This window comes from Phyllobates terribilis, unplaced genomic scaffold (assembly GCF_046119375.1).
Source record: "Phyllobates terribilis strain yellow unplaced genomic scaffold, ASM4611937v1 Scaffold_1__5_contigs__length_1240528914, whole genome shotgun sequence".
NCBI lineage: Eukaryota > Metazoa > Chordata > Amphibia > Anura > Dendrobatidae > Phyllobates > Phyllobates terribilis.
In genome coordinates, this window is record NW_027362761.1 from 365,668,988 (window position 1) to 365,686,185 (window position 17,198).

Genomic DNA, 17,198 nt, shown 5'->3' on the forward strand with positions numbered 1-17,198 from the left:
GGACACAGTTGCAAGAGCGGAGGAGTAGCGCCGGTCTGGGAGAGGAGTACAGGGTTTTTTTTTGTAATGCTCCCTGGGCCCATAGAGCTTTATTTTAATGTATACTCGAAATCCCTTCAATGCAATACCTAAAAAGGCCCTTTCTCGTTTTCTTTTTTTCCCCCTACTCTGTATTTGTTTTGGGTCCACTACTTTCAGTTACTGTAAGTGAAAAGGACGTTTCAGTCATAGCCAGTTCTTTAATAAATTTGCCGTGTGTGAACTAAGAATGGCTGTTCCTATAACAGGAGCATGGATAGTAACGTTCCCTTTTTAATATTTCAATCATTTCATTCCTTATGTGCTTGAGAAAATGTACAAACCACTTAATATATTAACTCAAATAAGACATTCCTTTTCCTACTCTACCTTTGCGCAATCCAATAGGTCAATGAGAGCTTACATAACTATACTTGGTTTATACTCAGTTTACCCTGACAGATTCCCATCAAACACACAGTCTTGTAGTGGATATAGAACTTATAAAAATGTGCATACGAAGTCTTTTTCAGGTGTGCAAACAAAACGGGGTTTTCAAGAGAAAGATGCTTCAAGAAGATAAACACCGGCATTTCCTAAAGCGTCTTTCACTTGAAAAACTTAGCGTGTTCGCCTGCCTGAAAAAGACATTGAATACACATACCCTTAGTGTTCTAATCCTTGCCTCAATTTGCAGAAACTGAAGTTTAATTAAATATGCTAATTAGAGTGCTCTGCATACCTATGGTGTGGCCAAGAGGCTCAATGCACCATTAAGTCTTCTGCTTTTGCATGCCCCAGCCTTCCCCACTGGTTATGGATATGGCAGGATTGCCTGCAGAGAAACCTCAAGCAACCTCAGCGTTGTCAATCACCAGTGAGGGAGGTGGGGGCAGGCGAAACCAGTGGACGGAACAGTACTTTAACGAAGGCAGCGATTAGAACACCAAAGGTATGTTTTTATAGGGGTTATATCACCTACAAAGCTGTATACTTAGTTTATACTGTTGCTTATGCTGTATGCTTAGTTTATACTGTCAGCTTGGGCTGACAGACTACCTTTAAAAGGGCAATAAATACTTCAAATAACTTTTTAGAACAAGCTGTCCTGTGTGTGTGTACATGAGGAATAACACTAATTCAGACCATTATATGACTTGCATACGGCATTTAAATTAGTTTTGTACTCTGAAAACTCTATATCTTCATTTGTAATTGACTAGCTGCTATAATGTGTCCCATACAAAGCACATAGAGATGGATTCCTGCTCATCATTGCATAGTTATCACATTGACCAAAGCAGAAGTTGTATGGATGAACCTATAAAACAGTACTGAGCAGTGTAGATGTGAATCCAGATCTGGAATGAGGTAAAAGACTAGTTAGAAAGTTCAGCACAATCTTTCTGCGTCTCCCTTTGCTTGTTTTCTCACTCTGCTCCTCTTTCCTCCCTTTTACACTGCATATAATAGGAGTGGTGACCTGACACCTCCCTATACTGGCAGCCCCAAAACAGTTGAACTATTTTTCATCAGAATGGATGGTGAGTTCAGCAATCATGGGGGAGGAGAAGTGGCTCATAAATGGAGAAATAAGCACAATTCTCATGAGATGAATTACAAAGTAATAGTCTATACTATTGATCCATGCAGTTTGTTGAAATTACAGTTCCCGTTTAAACTCGAACTATAAAAAAAGCTTTAAATACAATGCATTTTATTCCATTGTACTTTATTTCCTGTTCTTCAACTCACAAGTTTATTTTATATTTGGCCAATACTAGGAAATAAACAACTAATTCAAAGGGGGTTTTCTCCAACAACTCTTCCTGTTCAGAGAGTCAGTCTGTTTATCTGGTTTTCTTCTATTGGTATTCAGACAAAATGTTGATGTAGAATAAATATATGCCATGTGAAAAATTAAAGTAAATCCTTTCTGTATAATTAAAACCTCGCACTTTAATATAGGGAGTTTTTTTCTTATTTTTTTTTTATGTTTGCAAACATCTATTTAGATGTATATTAAGAAAACCTATACAGAAAAGTCTACTTTCTATAAGCAATATAAGAATAACGTAATCTATAGCCAACACCTTATATACACTTAAAAGACAAACAACCAATCATAAAATATTCAAGAGCATCCTAATATATGTGTGAGGAGTAGTGTTGAGCATTCAGATACTGAAATATCGGGTATCGGCAGATATTCGCGGTATCAGAATTCCGATACTTTTGCAATATCGTATACCGGAATCGGAAGTTCCCATAATGCAATGAGCCAGTTTCATTTTATTCAGCCAATGAGGATCCTAAGAAGTGTGGGCACATCCTGTTAGGCATGTAGGCATCTTAACTAATGGCATGGCTGTGATTGGCTGCTGAAATGATGTCATGATGCACTATAAAAGCCGCCGCCGCCATTTTGAGCTCACTCTGCTGTGAATTCAGTTAGGGATAGGATGCTGTTGTTCTGAGGGACAGTTTTAGCTACCTATTTGGTCTATTCTGCTTTACCCAAGCTACTTTATAAATCGCTGTGCCTTGCAGCGCTAGTGCACAGTTCTCTGTGCTGTTCACCGCTGTCTGCAAGGTCTATGTGTGTGTGAGTGCAGCTCACGCTGTAGTGTGTGCTTCAGCCAAGTCTGGTTGTAGTGCACTCAGTGTGTGTCACTGCCTCATGCATTGTCCATTTTTGCCAATTCATAATTTTTCCTGATTTCTCCTATTAGTGTGGTGGTTCCATCCGTATTCAGCTAAATTGGTTCCAAACACACTATATAGGAGTAGATAGAGAAATTTTTTTGGTCTTGCAGCGCTAGTGCACAGTGCTCTGCATCTGTACTGTTCACCGCTGTCTGCAAGGTCTGGTGTGTGAGTGCAGCTCACCCTGTAGTGTGTGCTTCAGCCACGTCTGGTTGTAGTGCACTCAGTGTGTGTCACTGCCTCATACAATGTCCTTTTTTGCCAATTCATAATTTTTCCTGATTCCTCCTATTAGTGTGGTGGTTCCATCCGTATTCAGCTACATTGGTTCCAAACACACTATATAGGAGTAGTTAGAGGAGCCTTTCTGCAGCATTGTGCCCTGCAGCCCCAGCCAGATTAGTATTAGCCTATTTTTTGTAGCCTCATCTATTGCATTGTAGGTTACCTTCCTACATTGTAATAGCTACAAAAAGTTTGTGATACTATCGGTATTACATCTTTGGGCACATCCAGTGTCTTTTTGTGACAAAAAAAACCTAAATAAAGTTCACCAAACACTCCACTTTACAGTTGTGTAGGCCACATTAGCTCATATTAAAGTCTAGTCCACACTTTATAAAATTAGTGTTTCTTATACCTGTTAGCAGCTGTTCAGGAATAAGCACACTAAGCCCTTAGTACTTTTCTGCCTATCTTTATCAGTCTACCAAGATGAAGAAGGCAGGGAGTAAGGCATGTGGTCGTGGTCGTGGGCGTGGAGTTTCTGCAGGGAGAGGACGTGAGGATTCTGTGCCTGCAGGGAGAGGACGTGGGGATTCTGTGCCTGCTGCGGGCACCAGTGACTCAGCATCCCCCAGTTTTACCAGGGAACAGTCCTTTATGCGCAGCTTTGTAGGAGCTAGCCATACCCCACTGCTGCGGGAGGACCAAATTGAAGCCGTTGTCGGATGGATGGCAGCTAACGCATCGACTTCAATTAGTTCCAGATCCTCTCAGGTCCTGAGCACTGAAGAGCACCCATCTGTCTCTTCACCACCTGCCAAATTGCCCAGGCAGTCAGAGAGCCCTGGACAGGAGCCATCTCTACTTCTGTTCTCTGAATCTCTTGGCTTGGAAAGAGGGGGCCAGCCAAGCAGAATTCGAGAATTTGAAGAAGAGGTAGTATGCAGTGATGCGCAACCGTTTTGTCTCTCTGAATCTGAAGAGGCGGGTGGGCCAGTGCTTACGGTCAGCAGCACACCTCAGTACGCATCTGATGATGAGACTCAGGTGCCACTTTCTGGTGCGTACTGTGCTGTCGAGACAACCCAGGAGAAGCAGTTGTTTGAAGAGGGTGGTGTAGATGATGAGGTCCTTGACCCATCATAGCGTGAGGGACAGGAAGGTGGTGGGAGCAGCTCTGAGGAAGAGATTCCCCGAACAGCCCAAAAAGGAGGGAGAGGGAGGGGGCAGACTTGGTTGCCTGTAGCCTCCACTTCGGCACCCATTAGGAGCATGGCTCTTCCAAAATCCAAAGCGGGCGCTCCCAAGACTTGCAGTGCCTGGTCCTTTTTTGACACAGTTGCAGATGACATTGGCTTTGTCAAATGCAAGCTGTGTAATCAGAAGGTGAAAAGAGGGAAAAGTGTCAGCAACCTCAATACCACAAATATGTGGAAACATGTGCGGACCAAGCACGTGGTGGAGTTACAAAAACACACTGAAGACCTAGGCCAACCTACAGCGCCACCTACCACTTCTTCAGCTCGTGTTGTAGCCTCTTCCTCCAGCTCACACACAGCTGGTTCGGCTTCCTCACAGGATCGCCATGGAAGAATCTCTGGCACTGTTGTACAGAGACACAGTGTAATTCCACCCACAGCACCACTTTCCCAGTCATCCTCACACTCCCAGGCCAGTCTACAGCCATCGTTAGCACAGGCATGGGAGAAAAGGTGCCCATACTCGGCAAACCACCCCCGAGCACAGGCTCTGAAAGCTGGCATTGCTAAACTACTGGCCCTTGAAATGCTATCATTCAGGCTGGTGGAGACTGACACCTTCCGCAACTTTATGGCATTGGCAGTCCCACAATACAACTTGCCCAGCCGCTTTTATTTCAGCAGACAAGCCGTCCCTGCCCTGCAACATCATGTGGAGGGAAAAATTAAACATGCGCTACAAAACGCCGTCAGTAGCAAGGTCCACCTGACCACCGATGCGTGGACCAGTAAGCATGGACAGGGACGATACCTTTCCCTCACTGCCCATTGGGTAAATGTTGTGGAGCCGGGTACAGATCTTGAGAGTGGCGCTGTACGTGTTCTGCCAACTCCAAGGATTGCAGGAATCCAGTCTGTACACAATGATTCCTCCTCATACTCCAGCTCCTCTGAATCAGCGCTGCAGGAGCCGTCACGGTCTACCTCCACATCGACCCATGAACGGTTACCTGTTATGATGACCGATATGAGCACAGCCGTGGCCAAACGTCAACAGGCCGTATTAAAATTAATTTCTTTCTGGAATCGAAGCCACACAGCGCAGGAGCTCTGGAATGCCATCAAGCAGCAGAGCGACGTGTGGTTTGTGCCAGCGAATCTCCAGCCAGGCATGGTAGTGTGTGCCAATGGCCGAAATCTGGTGGCAGCTCTGGGCCTAGGCAACCTCACTCACATCCCATGTCTGGCACATGTGCTCAACTTGGTCGTGCAGAGTTTTTTGAGGGACTATCCGGATCTTGATGCACTGCTTCACAAGGTCCGCATAGAGTGAGCTCACTTGCGGCGTTCCAGCAACGCAAGATCACGCATTGCAGCTCTGCAGCGCCGATTACGTCTTCCGGAACATCGCATCATATGTGACCTACCCACCAGGTGGAATTCAACGTTACATATGTTGGAGAGGTTGTGTGAGCAGCAGGCAGCAGTAATGGAGTACCAGCTGCAGCAGGCGCAAACAAGTCGCAGTGCGCGCCGTTCACACTTCACCACCACTGAGTGGGCCTCTATGAAGGACATTTGCCACGTTTTGCGTGCCTTCGATTATTCCACGCGGATGGCGAGTGCAGATGATGCACTAGTCAGCATGACTATCCCCCTTATCTGCCTGCTTGAAAAAACACTGCAAGCACTAAGGGACGAAGTTTTGGAAGAGGTGGAGGATGAGGAGTCACAAATGCCATCTGCTTCTCTACAGTCTGCGCAACGTGGTTCCTCACAAAGGCCTAGGCAGGGGGCACTTTGTGAGGAGGATGAGGAGGAGTCAATGGATGAGGAAGACATCTGTCCAGAGGAGGGAGGTACACAATGCTCTAGTAGTCAGTATCTAGAGCGAGGGTGGGGTGATGCAGAGCAGGCAGAGATCACGCCTCAAGCAGGGGACAGCGTTTCTTGGCCAGTTGGCAGTCTGCAGCACATGGTTGATTTCATGCTGCAGTGCCTGAGAAACGACCACCGCATCGCCCACATTCTCAACACGGCTGATTATTGGGTGTCCACCCTCCTAGATCCTCGCTACCGGGACAACTTACAAAGCCTCATAACACCGTTGAACCGGGAGCGTAAAATGCGGGAGTACCAAGACGCACTGGTGCATTCCATCATGTTCTCCATTCCAACCGAGAGCAGTGCTGCTAGTGCTTTACAAAGCAGCTCAGTGCGTCGAGGCAGTGGAGGAAGCTCTGCACAAAGAGGGAGCAGAAGCAGCGCCTCAGCTCAAGGCAAGACCAGTATGGCCGAAATGTGGCAAAGTTTTGTGTCCCCGCCGCCACAAATGTCTACACCATCACAGACGGCTCCAGTCAGCAGGAGGCAACGTTTCCGTCAGATGGTGACAGACTACATGTCTTGCCCTCTTAGTGTACTCCCAGACGGCTCTTCTCCCTTCAAGTTTTGGGTCTGTAAGCTGGATACATGGCCAGAGCTTAGTCAGTATGCATTGGAGGTGCTAGCTTGCCCTGCTGCTAGTGTATTATCGGAGCGCGTCTTTAGTGCCGCAGGTGGTGTACTAACAGACCGTCGCATGCGACTATCCTCCGATAACGTTGACCGGCTTACTTTTCTCAAAATGAACAAGGCCTGGATCTCTCATGAATTTGCCAGTCCTCTTCCAGAATAAATAATTGGTTGGCAACAGTATCCAGGTCTCCTGTTCTGCTCATGTTTCTACCACCTGAACTGTAATCCCTGAGCTCCAACACCGCCAGTTGGCGCTCGGAAGTGCCGTCTGCACAGTCAACACTTGCTGCCGTGTTATTGGGGTTCAGTAACGTCAGCTATTCCCCAGCTGTGTGTCTGGCAAATTCTCCTGCTTTGTCCACATCCACTGTACTACTGATTTAAAACTTGCTCCAATTACACCTCTGGCTCCTCTGTTTTTAGTATTTACCCTTGGGCTCCAATACCGCTAGTTGCTGCTCAGAAGTGCCGTCTGCACAGTCAATGCTTGCTCCAGTGTTATTGGGGTTCAGTAACGTCAGCTGTTCCCCAGCTGTGTGTCCGGCAAATTCTCCTGCTTTGTCCACATCCACTGTACTACTGATTTAAAACTTTCTCCAATTACACCTCTGGCTCCTCCGTTTTTAGTATTTACCCTGGGCTCCAATACCGCTAGTTGCTGCTCAGAAGTGCCGTTTGCACAGTCAACGCTTGCTCCAGTGTTATTGGGGTTCAGTAACGTCAGCTGTTCCCCAGCTGTGTGTCTGGCAAATTCTCCTGCTTTGTCCACATCCACTGTACTACGGATTTAAAACTTGCTCCAATTACACCTCTGGCTCCTCTGTTTTTAGTATTTACCCTGGGCTCCAATACCGCTAGTTGCTGCTCAGAAGTGCCGTCTGCACAGTCAACGCTTGCTCCAGTGTTATTGGGGTTCAGTAACGTCAGCTGTTCCCCAGCTGTGTGTCCGGCAAATTCTCCTGCTCTGTCCACATTCACACTACTACAGATTTTAAAGTTGCTCCAATTACGCCTCTGGCTCCACTCTGTTTTTAGTAGTTACCCTGGGTTCCAGCACCGCCAGCTGTTTCCCAGAAGTGTCTTTGGCACGGGTACTCCCTCCTGCCCAGCCTGGTTCCAGCACGCCAGCTGTTTCCGGGTAGTGTCAACGTCACTTTGCCCTCAATGCGTTGTCCTGTCGTGTTGCGGTCGGGTTAGCCGACTCTATGGTGCCTGCAGTTTAGGTGACTCCTATGTGGGCTGCGGGATCTGGCAATGAAGGCTGGTTCAATAGTGCCAATAGGACAAGCACCCCCTGTAGGACTGTGGGTTTTGGTAACTGCGGCCGGCTCGCGGCCTTGAAATTTTTTTTTACATGGGTACCTTCTGCTACCCATCCGGGTTCCAGTACCGTCAGCTGGTTCTCGGCAGTGCCTTTGGATTAGGTGCCTCCTTCTCGGTATCCAAGTTCCACCAACGTCTGCTGGTCCTTGGTAGTGCTTTCTGGCACAGGTACCTCCTGCTTAGTAACCGAGTTCCAGTACCGTCAGCTGGTCCTCGGTAGTTCCATTGGCTCTTGTACCTTCTGCTACCCATCCGGGTTCCAGTACCGTCAGCTGGTCTTCGGTAGTTCCATTTGCTCTTGCACCTTCTACTATCCATCCGGGTTCCAGTACCGTCAGCTGGTCCTCGGTAGTTCCTCAGCCTTCTTGTACCTTCTGCTACATTTCCAAGTTCAAGCTTTTTGAAATGGTTCTTGGTAATCACTCTGGATCTCCCTGACAAGGACCCTGAAGACGAGGACCCTGAAGACCAAGCCGAAGAAGACGAGGACCCCGAAGACGACGACCCTGAAGACCACCCCGAAGACGAGGACCCTGAAGACCACCCCGAAGAAGACGACCCTGAAGACCACCCCGAAGAAGACCAAGAAGATGACCCTGAAGAAGTTGACCAAGAGGACAAAGAAGAGAAGACAACCACCAAGATACAGAAGAACAAGAGACAGAAAACCAAGAAGCAGAAGTACAAGAAGCTGCAGAACAAAAAGCGGAAGAACATTAAGCATAAGACTAAAAATCAGAGCAAAAGATAATATCTAAATTATAAGCAGAAGATGACTAAGCAGTGTATGGGGGTGAGTCCGTTCCTCCTCGTGGTGCCCCTGGAAAAGACCTGCTGCTGCAGGCCAAACTGAACGCGGACAAATCCTGTTGTAAATCTTTTGTGACGGGCAGAACGAAAGGTGTAATGTCCAAACTTTTATAGATAACAACTACAGGAATGCCTGTCACAAATAAGAATATGATGAAGAAGAAGAATATGAAGAAGATGAAGAAGTAGAATATGAAGAAGAATAATAGTTGAATAAGAAGAATATGAAGAATGTAAAAAAAAGAATAATACATAGAAGGTGAAGAAGAAGAAGATGAAGAAGGTGAAGAAGAAGTGGATGAAAAAGATGCTGATGCTGAGGATGATGAAGGAGAAAGTGTGGGAGAAGTAAAAAAGAAGGTGAAGAGCATGGAAGTAGTGAAACATAAATATCTGACAAAATATAAAAATACTTAACATAGTCAATATTTCCGTAACTCAGAACGTCTTAAAAAAAATATTAATTCCTGCTATTCCATTTGATTGGGCTAAACCTCTATGCCTTTATTGTCTCCCCCACCTCCCCCAATACATTCTACATTATTCCTAGTTGTTTTCCTTCATGTAGAATTAACCTACAAGGAAAGAAAGAGTTTATTTTCATTCCGATATTTCTGTCCCATTGACTTGCATTGGTTTCCGGTATCGGAATCGGCGATATCCGATACTTTTTGGGTATCGGTCCGATCCAATATTTGCCGATATCGGAAGGTATGGCTCAACACTAGTGAGGAGCACACTTGCTTTATGATTTGACTCGCGCATATCTGAAATTACAGAATGATGAAAATATTTTCACTGGAATACAGAGATGGTGCCAGAGTGTGCCATCTGGTTTTTATACAGTTAAATTTCAAGACTATGATGTTGCTTATCGAAATTTTTTGACTTTGTCACAAAACAATAAAGTGTTTGCAAAAGTGAAGTTCAACATCTTAGTAATATACAGTCCTTACATCTTTTACAGTTTCATTTATTTGTATTTTGGCTTTACACTCTGTAATGGTGCACTGTATGTCTTCTGTAGTTACCCTCATCTGAAAGAAGCTACAAGTCTGATACGTCCAGATAACCCCTTTAAGATAATATCGATCGGGATACATCATCATATAAACTTTGACATTTTTTCCATTGCTTGATTACATTATTGTTGCAATTTTATAGCAGTTTTTATGAGCTTGTTAGATATACCTTTACCACCTCTTAAAGTGCATCTGAAGACCACATGCGTTTTTAAAGCAAATTGCTGTGGTCTTAATTTTTTTTCAAGGGTGCTGCAGGATCTGTCGACAGTCCTAGACTGTAAATATGCTGAACGTGTGACTAATGACTGAGCTTTACTTTAGTTAGTGCGGCCTTCATCACAAACTGCTCAGCACTCATGCTTTTTAATTGGAGGAGGCTGCTGGACAAGTCTGGTCACATTCTCCTTAAAGAGAAGAACTGTGTAGTCTGAAAGAAAGGCTGCACCAACAAAAGGACGGTGCTCCACAATGGGGAAGAGTGGTACCAAGCCTGTAAAACTTATCTATTAATAAATGCACAAAATCATGTCCCTAACCCATATACTGGATTCCACCTATTCCACCAAACTAATCTAAAGGTGAACTTTAAAGGTCACCAGATTTTCCTAATTTAATCTAATGCCATCATCTTTAATGTGTCTTTTACAGCAGTCTAGCAAGCTGTATAAAGTCCCCAACCCTCTTTGCATATCCCAAAAAAATACTTTTTATAATTCACCCATACAGTGCAGTCAGGTCCAATGGGCATCACTGGCCTTGTTCAGCGCCTCCTCTATCCCCGCAATCGCTGTCCTCTTGCCCTGCTTCATGTGGATGACGCGTCTTACATCATCCACACTGTGCCCCCCACACTGTAATGCACATTCACCAGTTTTACTCCACAGTCATCGGCGTTCTCTGGCCTCTCCCATCGCACCTCGGCTCAAAACACACCCCGGGAAGATGCCAGTGGCTATCAAAAATGATGACCAAATGCTCAGGAAAATACCAAAAAGATGTTGCAGGACAAAAGGTGCTATGTCCTGAAGCATCTTCTTCTTGGAAAATTCGTCAGTCTCACCTTTATGTAAAACACTTTGGCCCTTATTCAACAAAGCAATTTCACCAGAATTCTGGTGTACATTGCTTAAAATAGTCACAAAATTTTACTTCAGTGAACACCGTAAATGAAATAAATAAAATATTTGACAAAAAACAATGCTTTTTCATTATACTTGCGAACAAAAAGTGGAATAAAGCGCAATCAAAAAGTCAAATGGAAATTAAAACGGTATAGCTGAAAGTCTTTTCCCACAAAAAGCAAGCTCTCACACAGCTCCGTCAGCAGAAAAATAAAAAAAATATATATATATATCTATCTATAAAATTATTTTGTGTAAAAGCGTCAAAACATAAAAAAAAATTATATTAAATTAACGTGATATCGCTGTAATCGAACTGACCCGAAGAATAAAGTTGCCTTATCAATTTTACCATATGGTGAATGGCATAAAAAAAAAAAATCCTAAATTGCTGATTTTTGCTCAATCTGCCTCCCAAAAATCGGAATATAATTAAAACCTCGCACTTTAATATAGGGAGTTTTTTTCTTATTTTTTTTTTATGTTTGCAAACATCTATTTAGATGTATATTAAGAAAACCTATACAGAAAAGTCTACTTTCTATAAGCAATATAAGAATAACGTAATCTATAGCCAACACCTTATATACACTTAAAAGACAAACAACCAATCATAAAATATTCAAGAGCATCCTAATATATGTGTGAGGAGTAGTGTTGAGCATTCAGATACTGAAATATCGGGTATCGGCAGATATTCGCGGTATCAGAATTCCGATACTTTTGCAATATCGTATACCGGAATCGGAAGTTCCCATAATGCAATGAGCCAGTTTCATTTTATTCAGCCAATGAGGATCCTAAGAAGTGTGGGCACATCCTGTTAGGCATGTAGGCATCTTAACTAATGGCATGGCTGTGATTGGCTGCTGAAATGATGTCATGATGCACTATAAAAGCCGCCGCCGCCATTTTGAGCTCACTCTGCTGTGAATTCAGTTAGGGATAGGATGCTGTTGTTCTGAGGGACAGTTTTAGCTACCTATTTGGTCTATTCTGCTTTACCCAAGCTACTTTATAAATCGCTGTGCCTTGCAGCGCTAGTGCACAGTTCTCTGTGCTGTTCACCGCTGTCTGCAAGGTCTATGTGTGTGTGAGTGCAGCTCACGCTGTAGTGTGTGCTTCAGCCAAGTCTGGTTGTAGTGCACTCAGTGTGTGTCACTGCCTCATGCATTGTCCATTTTTGCCAATTCATAATTTTTCCTGATTTCTCCTATTAGTGTGGTGGTTCCATCCGTATTCAGCTAAATTGGTTCCAAACACACTATATAGGAGTAGATAGAGAAATTTTTTTGGTCTTGCAGCGCTAGTGCACAGTGCTCTGCATCTGTACTGTTCACCGCTGTCTGCAAGGTCTGGTGTGTGAGTGCAGCTCACCCTGTAGTGTGTGCTTCAGCCACGTCTGGTTGTAGTGCACTCAGTGTGTGTCACTGCCTCATACAATGTCCTTTTTTGCCAATTCATAATTTTTCCTGATTCCTCCTATTAGTGTGGTGGTTCCATCCGTATTCAGCTACATTGGTTCCAAACACACTATATAGGAGTAGTTAGAGGAGCCTTTCTGCAGCATTGTGCCCTGCAGCCCCAGCCAGATTAGTATTAGCCTATTTTTTGTAGCCTCATCTATTGCATTGTAGGTTACCTTCCTACATTGTAATAGCTACAAAAAGTTTGTGATACTATCGGTATTACATCTTTGGGCACATCCAGTGTCTTTTTGTGACAAAAAAAACCTAAATAAAGTTCACCAAACACTCCACTTTACAGTTGTGTAGGCCACATTAGCTCATATTAAAGTCTAGTCCACACTTTATAAAATTAGTGTTTCTTATACCTGTTAGCAGCTGTTCAGGAATAAGCACACTAAGCCCTTAGTACTTTTCTGCCTATCTTTATCAGTCTACCAAGATGAAGAAGGCAGGGAGTAAGGCATGTGGTCGTGGTCGTGGGCGTGGAGTTTCTGCAGGGAGAGGACGTGAGGATTCTGTGCCTGCAGGGAGAGGACGTGGGGATTCTGTGCCTGCTGCGGGCACCAGTGACTCAGCATCCCCCAGTTTTACCAGGGAACAGTCCTTTATGCGCAGCTTTGTAGGAGCTAGCCATACCCCACTGCTGCGGGAGGACCAAATTGAAGCCGTTGTCGGATGGATGGCAGCTAACGCATCGACTTCAATTAGTTCCAGATCCTCTCAGGTCCTGAGCACTGAAGAGCACCCATCTGTCTCTTCACCACCTGCCAAATTGCCCAGGCAGTCAGAGAGCCCTGGACAGGAGCCATCTCTACTTCTGTTCTCTGAATCTCTTGGCTTGGAAAGAGGGGGCCAGCCAAGCAGAATTCGAGAATTTGAAGAAGAGGTAGTATGCAGTGATGCGCAACCGTTTTGTCTCTCTGAATCTGAAGAGGCGGGTGGGCCAGTGCTTACGGTCAGCAGCACACCTCAGTACGCATCTGATGATGAGAAAGTGATCTGAACATGTTATGTGCCTGAAAATGGTGCCAATAAAAATGTCAACTTGTCCCACAAAAAATAAGCCATCACATGACTCTGTCGGCAGCCAAACATAAAAATCCAATATAAATCTGGTATCGCGGTAATCGCACTGACCCAAGGAATAAAGTAGTTTAATAACTTATACCACACAAGGAACGGCGTAAAAAAAAATTCTTGACCTGCTGTTGATTTGTTCACTCTGCTTCCCAAAGATCGCAGTAATGATCAGCTCCACAGTTTTATGCAACTCTGAAAAGATACTGCTGAACAGAGGCTGGATGGAGTCCAGAGTAACTCTGCAGCCTCATTATAGTGAATGGACCTGTCGGGCGTGTCATCTGAATCACGTCATTCGGAGATTTAGATGGAAACCCCAATATAAGTGCTCAGCGTAGAGCACAGGATAAATGTGAACCAAAATGTTATGAAAAATGTTCCTAATAAAAACTTCAACTCAATCCATTTTGTGTGGTATAACTATCTGGTTTAAGGGCATAACAATTCAATGTTTGAAAATTGCAAAATTTGTAAAAAAAAAACAAATTTTTGATATTTTCATAAATAAGTGCAAATCATATTGACCAAAATTTATCACTAACATGAAGTACAACATGTCACGAAAATACAATCCCAGAAGCACTGAGATATGTTGAAGCGTTCCAGAGTTATTACCACATAAGGTGACACTGGTCAGAATTAAACATTTTTTACCTGGTCAGGAAGGTGAAAACAGGCTAAGGGGTGGATGGAATAATGGGATTGTCTTTATTTGATGACCATTTTTGCTATTTTATCTAAAAATGTCAAAACATCTGCAGATATATAGAATTGTGTAATACTGTATGACAAAACAGAATCTGGGGCAGTGATGATATTTGAATTAGGCTATGTTCACACATCATGGTTTTTTCAGCGCTTTTTGCTGCATATTTTTATGCAAATTTTCAGCTGCCTTTTGCAGTACCAGCAAAGTCTATAAGAAACCAGAATTCTCTGTTCACACATCATGTTTTTTGGTGTTAATTTTTTTGTGCCTTGGTTCGGTTTTTGGAAAATAGAGCATGTCACTTCTTTCAGCATTTTTTCACCTATAGGAAGTAATGGGTGGTGAAAAAAACGCACCAAAAACGCAGGTAACATTTTTTCAGCGTTTTTTTCAGCGTTTTGGATGGCAAAATAGAATGGGGTTCTTTTTTTCACAGAACTTTATCTAGATGCATAAAAAGAAACAGAAGGACAGTGAAAAAAAATGCTGAAAAAACACACCAAAAATGCATCAAAATTGCAAGAAAAATCTGCAGCAAAAAAAACCATGATGTGTGAACATAGCCTTAAACTATATAGGCAGATGTAATTCTCAAGACAACTTCATGTTTGACATCGATTTGGAAAAAGATGATCTAAATGACATGATAAAATTCATTTGAGAACATCATAAGAATTTAGCAGAATGGCCAGATTTACACAATGGAATTGATAGATTTTCCCCACTTGTAAAGCTCATAAACGAGAAGATGCAGCCCTGATCCATACACTGACATGAAAAATTCCATATTCAATGAAGACTCCAGCCTTGATTGATCAAGACCGGCGATTTTTACACCGATTTTAATGACAGGGCATGCTGGAGTCAGAGACGCCTTACTCATTAAGAGGTGCGTGCTTCTTAATAAATACAGAGTGTCTGAAAGTGGTGAGTGCCTTCATGTGCACCAGAGACTGACGTAAGGTACACCACAGTTCTTAATGAATTTGATGAGTGGGGTTTGCCATGTCTCCATCCTGCCCCAGCTTTGCCTACTTTGTCAGAGCTGGATTCAAAATGGCGTGAGAATGCCATAAGTCACCAAAACTTTAGCACAGCCTCGTGCTGTGCCAAAATTTTGCACCTTTTCAATGCTTTTTATACCAGTATTCTGGAGTAAAAGTTTTGATGAATCAGGGACCTAAGTGACAGAAAATCTCATAAAGAGTTTGTCTATTATTTGAAGACAAGAAGAGGTAGAATGAAAAACAAACTATCTTCCTTACAACCAAGAACTGCATTGAATATGATCTTAAAAGGGGTTGTCTCAACTTGACAAGTTATCACCTATCCACACACCCATTCTACCATTGACATCCCAATTATCCCGAATTAGGGCTCTGAAGAGCGTTGTCTAAATGATGTGGTGCTCGGCGAAACCCACCACTGCTGTATTCATTACCTCTGAGAATGCCAGAGATACAGTTGTGTGAAAAAGTGTTTGCCAAACATGCAAAAGAATAAGAAATCAGGAAGGGGGCACACTTAAATGTTTCAGATCACAAAACAAATGTAAATATTAGACAAAGATAACACAAGTAAACACAAAATGCAGTTTTTAAATGAAGGTCTTTATTATTAAGGGAAAAATAAATTCACACCTACAGGGCCCTGTGTGAAAAAGTGATTGCCCACCCCACCCCCCTTAAAACATAAATTAACTGTGGTTTATCACATCTTTGGGAAACAGAGTTCAATTTTCCTAGCCATACACAGGCCTGATTACTGCCACACCTGTTCTCAAATCAAGAAACCACTTAAATATGACCTGCCTGACAAAGTGAAGTAGACCAAAAGTTCCTCAAAAGCTAGACATCATGCTCCGATCCAAAGAAATTCAGGAACAAATGAGAAAGTAATTAAGCCCTATCAGTCTGGAAAAGTTTATAAAGCCATTTCTAAAGCTTTGGGACTCCAGCGAACCACAGTGAGAGACATTTTCCACAAATGGCGAAAACATAGAACAATGGTGAACCTTCCCAGGAGTGGCCGGACGACCAAAATTACCCCAAGAGCGCAGCAACAACTTATCCAAGAGGTTACAAAAGACCCAACAACAACATCCAAACAACTGCAGACCTTACTTGCCTAAGTTAAGGTCAGTGTTCATGACTCCACCTTAAGAAAGAGACTGGGCAAAAATGACATGCATGGCAGAGTTCCAAGACAAAAACCACTGCTGAACAAAAGGACCATAAAGGCTCTCCTCGGTTTTGCCCGAAAATATCTTGATGATCACCAAGACTTTTGGGAGAATACTCTGTGGATTGAGGAGACAAAAGTTTAACTTTTGGAAGGTGTATGTCCCATTACATCTGGCGTAGAAATAACAGCATTTCAGAAAATTAACATTATACCAACAGTAAAATATAGTGGCGGTAGTGTGATGGTCTGGGGCTGTTTTGCTGCTTCAGGACCTGGAAGACTTGCTGAGGTAAAAGGAATAATGAATTCTGCTGTCTACCAAAAAATCCTGAAGGAGAATGTCCGGCCATCTGTTCGTGACCTCAAGCTGAAGCTCACTTGGGTTATGCAGCAGGACAATGATTCAAAACACACCAGCAAGTCCACCTCTGAATGGCTTAAGAAAAACAAAATTAAGACTTTGGAGTGGCCTAGTCAAAGTCCTGACCTTAATCCGATTGAGATGCTGTGGCATAACCTTAAAAAGGCTGTTCATGCTCAGAAACCCTCCAATGTGGCTAAATTACAACAATTTTACAAAGAGGAGTGGTCCATAATTCCTCCAGAGCGTTGTAAAAGACTCATTGCCAGTTATCGCAAACGCTGGATTGCAGTTGTTGCTGCGAAGGGTGGCCCAACCAATTATTAGGTTTAGGGGACAAACACTTTTTCACACAGGGCCCTGTAGGTTTGGATTTCTTTTTCCCTTAATAATATAGACCTTCATTTAAAAACTGTATTTCGTGTTTACTTGTGTTATCTTTGTCTAATAT

At 43.4% G+C, this 17,198-nt stretch overlaps 1 protein-coding gene across 1 annotated transcript in view; it reads right to left on the bottom strand.

The window, feature by feature from the left end:
- Positions 1-17,198, bottom strand: part of TMEM116 (transmembrane protein 116) — a 122,554-nt gene that overhangs the window by 43,577 nt on the left and 61,779 nt on the right. The window lies entirely within an intron of this gene.